We start from the raw sequence: 8,487 nt of genomic DNA, 5'->3' as shown, positions 1-8,487 counted from the left end.
TTATAGAGTACATGTACTATTAAGCAATTAGTGAAAGATATTACCTGGTATATTATTATATACTTGTTATGAAAGGTTGTAGAAGACTTGTTGTTTTATATCAATTTTATGATAATTGCATAAAACAATGGAAAACCCATCATTGATAAGCTTGACAAAAGCAACTATTCATCATGGAAGTTTGTTACCTTATAGGAAAAGGCCTCTTCGAGTTTGTTTCAAGTGAAGAAAATGAGCTAGAGGAGCAGCTGAGTGACCCTGTGATTGTAGATGAATTAAAGACATGTGAACAATGGAATACAAAGGAAAAACACTACAAGATATAGGCCTTATACCGACATTAAAGTAACAAAAATGTTCATTAAAAAATGTCCCCATCGTCGCAAAAAGCATCGTTATTAGCGATACCATAGAATAGTCAGTATCAGCATCGTTATCAACGTCGCTATTTGCATTGGTATCAGTGTCGATACCGATACAAATAATAACGCTTTGCGACGCATTTTGCGATACTAATAACAACGCGTACAATAAATTTGCAACACTAATAGCGACAGTAATTGCCCTACCACATATAGCACTATGTGCTTTATTTGGGTCATAAAAAATAGTTTTAGTAATGTGTATAATACTCATGTAAATAAAGACAAAGTGTACTTAAATCATAATACTGATACATGAAATAAATATATGATCACATAATGAAAGTGATCGGTACAATCATGGCAAGATACTACTACATAGAAAATGTCTACACAGATCATGTGACAAAAAAAGAAGAGTATGTGAGCTCCAGGGATCAAAGGGCAAGCTATAGATCCTCGCCATCTAGAACCTCGTCCTACCGCAAAGGAGCATCGAATGGACTCTGTAAAAAAAAAGAAACAACTACATATCAATCTACCATACAATAATGTATTCTAATTAAACATAGTAACTACAGACAAGAAAGATGAGTGACTTACAGGGCCGTCGCATCTATACAATCGCTCGATTAATGTAGTAAGACCGTGCCTCTCTGCATATTAAATCTCAAGGCTGGTGGGATCGCGATTTGTAATGAAGTACTGCAAAGAAAACAAAATACAACTGTTAGAAACATGATTGTCAGTACAAAGGATATTGCAAAAAAATAAGCAAGCAAAACAAAAAAAAACTTACAAAGTTCTCCATATATGTCTTGTGGTCGCCACTCCCAAGATGATGGACCACTCTGGCCTCTAATCGTGCCCTCACTGCCTTGCACTGCTATCTCCAATGTCCTAGAGAATCTGTAGCCTCCTCCTTGAGTCGGCGCTAATCGTCCATGTCTAGCTACTCGGGCTTTGAAGCCCCACTCCTGAATGCCTTGCGTGTGTATGATCGTCTATGTGACATGTATGCATGTATGCACTATATCATCCAGCCCGTAAAAAACATATCTCCTGCGACTGGTACCGGAAACTTCTCATGCAAGGATGCTACTATGTGGTCCTTTCTCCCCTCCGGTATATTCTTCCAATGATCCAAGACGTTGTGCTGAAAAACTTATTGGCACAACTTTCTCATACAAGCCATCATCCTCCTCCCCTCATCATTCATGATGATGGCTCCTGACCTATCATTTACAAGGTAGGTATATCTCTCTGGGGTATGCCTAAGATAGGTCCTCTCCCACCTGCCGCCAGGCTCTTGGGCATATCTAGGAGACCCATGCATATTTGGTGTACCTATCGAGGTAGTATCTATCCGAGTAGCATCCATAGGGGTGCCACCTACGGACGGCTGAGCAAAAGCCAGAGTGACTAGAGTAGATGTCGTGATGTTGCATATCCGAGGTGTGAAATCCACCAAAAAGTTTGTGTATTTGACATTCATGTTTCATGTATACCTAGTCGTATTTGCATTTTGTTCTGCGTGTGGCTTGCGTGTTTGTGTATGTATGAACCTTAACTTTTTCGTAAGTGTGTTTTCAGTTATCGTCTTAAACCCGTGTGTGTACTGGGACTTCGTTCCATTGTAAATAATATTATCTGTGTACATTTATCTCTACGTGTGTATGAATGAATGCTTGTGCATGTGTGCATGTCAAAAATATTAAAAAAACGGATGCCAAGAAAGATTGATGAAGCTGTCAAAGCGGTACAAGAAATTTCGGATCTAAGATAAGAAGAAATATAATAATGCCCTACAAGTGGACGACTAAGGGCTGCTGCAATTAAAATGGCACAAGTCTCAAAGAGAAACCAAAAGTGTGGATGCTTTGAAAAAGTGAGATCATGACTCTTATGTTATGGCATCTATCTTTGCTCTGATTTTGGTTCTGATAGTCTTTTTTTGTACCTCAATATCGCCATTCACATGTCACTATATGCACCAACATTTGCTCCTTGGTGGGATCTCTCACTGTGATGAGTGTGAAAGCCCTTAGGATAGCCATAAAATTGACCTTTGAAGGGGAGCCAACGATATTCAAAGGGGGACTCTGCGTTTTTTTTAAAAAGCGTATGCATAAAAAAGGAGGGTTTGCTAAATCGGAAGCTCACGATTCTTTTGGGGGACTGACCAGTATGATGATCGGGAGGGAGAAGCAAAGCAGCATGAAGATCTGACATGTTATATGCAGCAACTAAGAGCATTGTTAAAGGAAAATTACTCATACTTATTTTTTTTTTTAAAGCCGCCTCATAATGAGGATGCATCTATTGCTGAGAAGAAGCAGCTCACTTCATGTGAAGAAAAGCTTGGAGAATAACTACTGCCGATGGCAAATGTACGTGGCGCTGATCCTACTAAGCTTGTTAAGAAAGTAAAGAATTAGATAGCTGCATTTGATTCCCTTCAACGTCTTCCACCAGTTTTTCCACCCATGACCAGCAGGATCAGCGACAAGATCGAATGAGCTTTCTCGGGCTAAATCTATGCTTTCGCTGGCCAAGAAGCAAAGAAGAAAAAGTCCGATAACACACTGGATTCATATGAGGACTGGGAACACAATAAGGAGAGATTGAACTCCTCTATACTGTGTGAATGGATTGAGGATGAAGAATGGAAAAGGAAAGCCTCCTGGACATAACACTCGCAAGGCTCACTGTTGCAGGAGCAACTGCAATTGGGTCTAAGCAGGGCAGTATCATCTTCATCGTCTTCATCAACATCAACAACTGCATTATTGAGAAATAATCGACCATCATCCAAAGATTTTCTAGGATCATAATAACATGGCATTACCTGACCGGTGCGATCCTAGGTAGATGACCTGCATAGATATATGAAATCTTGTGTATATATATGTATAGTTGTGGGCAGCGAGACCAATTAGATTGGTTAATCAGAAAGCAGATAGACAGATGGTCTGCGCAGGAAGAAGAAAGAAAGAGAATGCTACCTTGCTTTGTGTCGCGGAGTCTTGAATGCTTCCCGATCATCTCTGCTCTCTTCAGGATGGTATGCAAATTTTGTATTCTTGAATTGCAGGTCTTGCAATCTATCTACAAAAAGGGGAATACTCTTGAGTTTGAAGCAATGTATTAAACCTTGAAGAATCTTGGAAAAACTCTGCAAAGAAAGTTCAAAGAGGATACTCTTGTTGGAAAATACTAGCAGTTGGATTAGCAAACTTTCTTGCCTTGATCACTTATTAGAGTTGAAGACATTCTCTTGAAGACTGGGTGATATATTTGAAGCTCTTGTATTTTGATATAGATCTTGATGTGGTTTTCTTGAGAGTATTGACTCTCTTGATTGATCATTATATTTGGAATCCATCTTATTGCTTGTACTTGAACCAAGTTTGTAATACACTTAAACCTTGTCATCAAAGTCTCATCTTATAACTGTCTTAATCCGATCTTCCGTCTTGGAATCTCACAAGGACCTTTGTGATCGCGACTTTATTTTTGAAAACCCTTTGACAACGTCCCCATAGGTATGAAAAATCCTGGAGGTGACGCGACTCCAGCAGAACAACGAGACAGAGACACTGCATACGTATCTCCACAACAATCACCTAAGCCACACTCTCTGGAACCGCCACGAGAGCGAGAAGCAGCACTTGTATCCTGAGACGACCAAATTTCTGCAGCATCCCCTTAAAACACTCCCTCCATCTGGCCGAAGTCTGGAGCATTGATCTCGTCTGCTAGAAACTGAAGCATCAGAGCGCACTGAAGTAGATCTAATAGAGCAGCCTGATGGTGTCCAACACAGCTCCTGGTCCGTCATATCTCTGAATCTCGCCATCTGATTTAGAGAGATATGCATGAAGATCTCATGTAGCTCCTCGTCGCTCATCCCTCGACTTATTCTGATGATCTAAATATCCACAAATGTCACCTGCACAAACAACAAATGATGTTAGTATAATCAATATAAATCATACAAAGCATGGTAATATAAATATTTAAAAAATGATATGACTTAAAATACATATCTTATGTACCCTTATAAACGATTCGTCAACGAATTGAATGGATCTCTTGACACAACTCTGCATACACTGGAAGGTCGATAGACATGTCACCACAAAATGATGAGTCTACTTCATTGTCAAAGAATTCTTTGACTCCTGTATTTCCATCATTGTTACCCAATGCTAGCTCCTCTATATGCTCCAAGCTTTCGGTGGCCTTATATCGACTCCTCTATTTGCATATTGTCCTCATCTATGCTCGGAATATCGCTTTAATCATATACTCTCGCATTTCGGGAAGCTGAAGGTATAACATACCACCATCGAGGTTGTCGGGGTTTGGATAGAAAATTAACTATTCACAATCACGTACAAGAGAGATTTAACTATTGTGACATGTACCATGTCAGAATACAATTAAAAAACACATGAGTTCATACATATGTTCACAATGGGCCGACAACACAAACATGTCGCACAAATCTGTCCATTTTTTTTCGGAATCTATTTCAAGAAATCTAGATGGACCTCATTAAATTGTTGCTCTAACTCCTTCAAGTACCACTTTGAACCACTGCACATCGAATAGGATCATGGAGAAGCTACGGTAATCCACCGTGACAATACTTTGCAAGTTCCCAAAATACTCCATCTCATCTATAACCGTGTTTGGATCCGTTGCTGGTCATCATTGGCTCTCTTACTCAAACCTTGCCATGATACCACAATCTATTGTGGAGCATATTTTTTTAATTTTTTTAATACGATCCACACGAAAATGTCATTCGCGCGACTACGTTGCACTATATATTTTGTAATGTACATTGAAACACTCAATTAGTTATCGTATATAAAATATAGATGTAACAAACCCTAAAAACATCATCACCTTTGGACTACATCCCCTCGAGAATTCCTACTCCTCGGTTGAGACCTCTGCCCCTTCACGAGACGCTACGGTCAAAGCTCCATGCAACCGTCGTGTTGTTGACATAAACCGTGGTATCTCCTCCATGCCCTCAAGATATGGAATAAGTCGATGGCGCATACTACATCGAAATTCAGATCGCGCTTCCTCTCGATCTTTCCTAGCTTGCTGGTACCTAGCGAGCCACGTCTCCATAGAGGCATGATACAACATACAAAAACGATTCACTTTCTCCTCCATTGTAGCATCCATTCTTATTTCTACCCCATTTTCAACCACCACATCTCCAGTCAGTTTATCGTTGTTCTTCAGCGACCATAGAATACTATTGTCTGAATCCACTGTTGGTAGCCATTGTGAAACATATACTAGCGCCTGAGACACCAACCAACCTTCACCCATACTACCTTCTGGTCGAGCTCGTTGTTGCACAAAGCGTTTTAGGATTTTTATGAAGTGCTCCATGAAGAACATCCATTGCGTATGGACAGATCTAGTAATCTCCACTTCATCTACAAGATACACAAGAAGGTGGATTTGTATCGTAAGCATACTGATAGACATGTATTTCTCAAAGAGAGAAACCGTCTCCACTGCTCCCCGTCTCGCAGATTCAATAGAGGACATCTTAATCTCCTTCTGTGAGATCCATTGTACTAAAGTCAACAACCTGTAAATCACCTCGCGTATTTCTAGAGTAAGGTATTCTCCGATCGCGATTAGTAGTACAAATTGCCACAAACGAGAAAGCATTATAAACAACTATACTCCAAATAGAAAAATACATCGGCCACTTACAATCCATTCGTAGTACAAACGTGATATATTTTATGCTAATCATGGGATTTTAGCCCTGATAACTGGTTGTCTTTAGAAAATGCAAACTTGAGAGAATGTATCATATCCATCGAAGTGTGGATAGACTTGACTATTTGCTTCACAATGCACTCTTCTTTAGTGAATAAAATCTAAGGAGTGCGAGGTAGCTGCAAGCAACCACCATCAGCACTTGACTACGGCCAAAGTGTCTCCATCTTACCTACCTCCTTCAAATCCATTTATGCCCCTATAGTGTCTCTTTCCTATGATGTGGTCCCATAGCAAGCTGCCCAGGTTTTTGAAAATATACATGGGATCCAACAAGTGGTTGATTTATAAGTGGGTCCAATATGGTAACTCGTAGAAAACTGAGAACCGTCGCATTCTGTTTGGATGTGACTCTATGTGGACCATTTTCAGCTTGTAGCTTCATGCGTGCTAGAGGTCGTCCAAGAAAGCATTCCCTGAGTTCATGACCCTCTGGCAAGAAAGCGGTGTGTCCTTGATATAACATCTTTTTCATGGTTCGTAATCTTCGGGAATCTAACTCTGACCTACACAATGGACATGCATGATAACCTGAGATAACCAGACCTATCCCAATACCTCTATCTAGTGAATACAAACTTGAATGAGCTATGATAGATATTAACAACAAGAGCGGAAGCCTACTTACCTGAGTACTCTCCGAATCTTAGAAAGTCATGCATGGTCCACATGAGAATGGCTCGAATATTGGTGGACCGTTCACCATCGTACTTGCTCATATCTTGCACGGTGACCCCCTCCTCCCACAAAATCTTAAGCTTATCCACTAATGGATGAAGATACATGTCCATATTTTTTACTTTGTAGTGGTCGAGAACGAGTAAGCTAAGGATGAGATATATTTTCTTCATAGAAAGTCATGTAGAGATATTGTAGTTGACAATGACTATAGGCCACACACTGTAAGAAGTTGAGCGCAAACCGAATGAATTCACGCCATCCATAGCAAGACTGAGCCAAAGATTCCTTGGCTCTTGAGCCGAAGGTAGAGTCAATGTGACTCCATGCGCATGAATCCACTGATATTCGTTGAACTCCATCTATGGACCTATTCTGTGCATGCCACATTGTCAAGCTTGCCATGCTGGACGTACGAAACATGTGGTTTATGGGAGGGATAAGCAAAAATTATCTAAGAACTTTTTGAGTGATGGTTTGCCCTTGCAAGTCTTGTCAATACATGTGAGCACCATACTTTGGACATGTCTCCATAGTCTCATATTCTCCTTGAAATAGTATACAATCGTTGATACATGCATGGATACCATTATAGTCAATTCCAAGCTTTTGTAAAACATGTTGTGCATCATCACAAGACTCAAGCATAATATTTATAAGTGATAATATATAATACTTTAATAACCTTTAAAAAAACATAAAATACCTTAAAAAAGCACAAATATTTTTAATAATAGTACCAAAAATAAATCAACGAAGCGTATATACAAGATACCCGAACAACTCGGTCACACTCACATTGCTTCACCCGTGTTTTGCTTGCACACTTAGGAGTGCAAGCAATATCTGCAGGCAAGATACTCAGCACCCATCATATAATAGTATGAATGCTTCCTCTCTAAGCGGATCACAAGTCTCAACATCCATGGGCATCAAAGCATCGATCATTGCCTCTATCTTAGGATCCAAGATTGTAGATACGTCTGGAAGGTTGTCTGTCTCCTCTGGTATTTACGGTATAGATTGGATAGTACCTTCCAAGTGGTAGATTGACTCAGGCACTCTATCTATCGCACGTCCACAAACTCTTCTAATTGGCCGTAATAAAGGGTGCACTCCTTGGGACGAGACGTCACCTCCCTAGATAGAAAATTTGCCAGTCACATCCAATGCTTTTGTATATGGTATTCAATTAGCTTGCGAACACAATGCATGATTGATATACACTTTTATTATCGTTTACTCAAAATCTGAGAACGCATGATCAATGATCTCGGATTGAAACTCACCGAAGCATTGTACATATTCTAAAGACAATCGACGTTTTCTTCTAATTGCCAACTTACATTGAAAGCAAGGACATGGGACACGCTGATTAAGATACGCCTCGTGATCTTGAACATCACGACTTTCATCATTTTCCATTTGGTCTACATTACGACAACAATTTGTTATTGTTATCATTCTTTTTTTATTTCTTAAATTGTTTGAGAAGGGATTTCTTCTATAACTCAGCAAAATTAACGTATGTAAAGTCTCCATCCACCCACAAATTAATGTATGTCGAAGTGTTTCTCGTCTCGTGGTATTGCACCAAACCTCACTGGACCTCACCACCACTCTT

At 39.8% G+C, this 8,487-nt stretch overlaps 1 long non-coding RNA gene across 1 annotated transcript; it reads right to left on the bottom strand.

Annotated features, from left to right (window-relative positions):
- Positions 1-785: 785 nt before the first annotated feature.
- LOC148016463 (uncharacterized) lies at positions 786-2,824 on the bottom strand. The gene is made up of 3 exons (XR_015688050.1): positions 1,162-2,824; positions 966-1,067; positions 786-868 (listed from the first exon to the last, which is right to left on the bottom strand). It is a non-coding gene; the product is annotated as an uncharacterized LOC148016463 (long non-coding RNA).
- Positions 2,825-8,487: the final 5,663 nt, after the last annotated feature.

This window comes from Lygodium microphyllum, chromosome 23 (assembly GCF_053477565.2).
Source record: "Lygodium microphyllum isolate KBCC chromosome 23, Lygodium_microphyllum_v1.1.10, whole genome shotgun sequence".
Lineage (NCBI taxonomy): Eukaryota > Viridiplantae > Streptophyta > Polypodiopsida > Schizaeales > Lygodiaceae > Lygodium > Lygodium microphyllum.
Note: the sequence above shows the minus strand (reverse complement) of the source record. Positions and strands in the feature narration are given on the sequence as shown.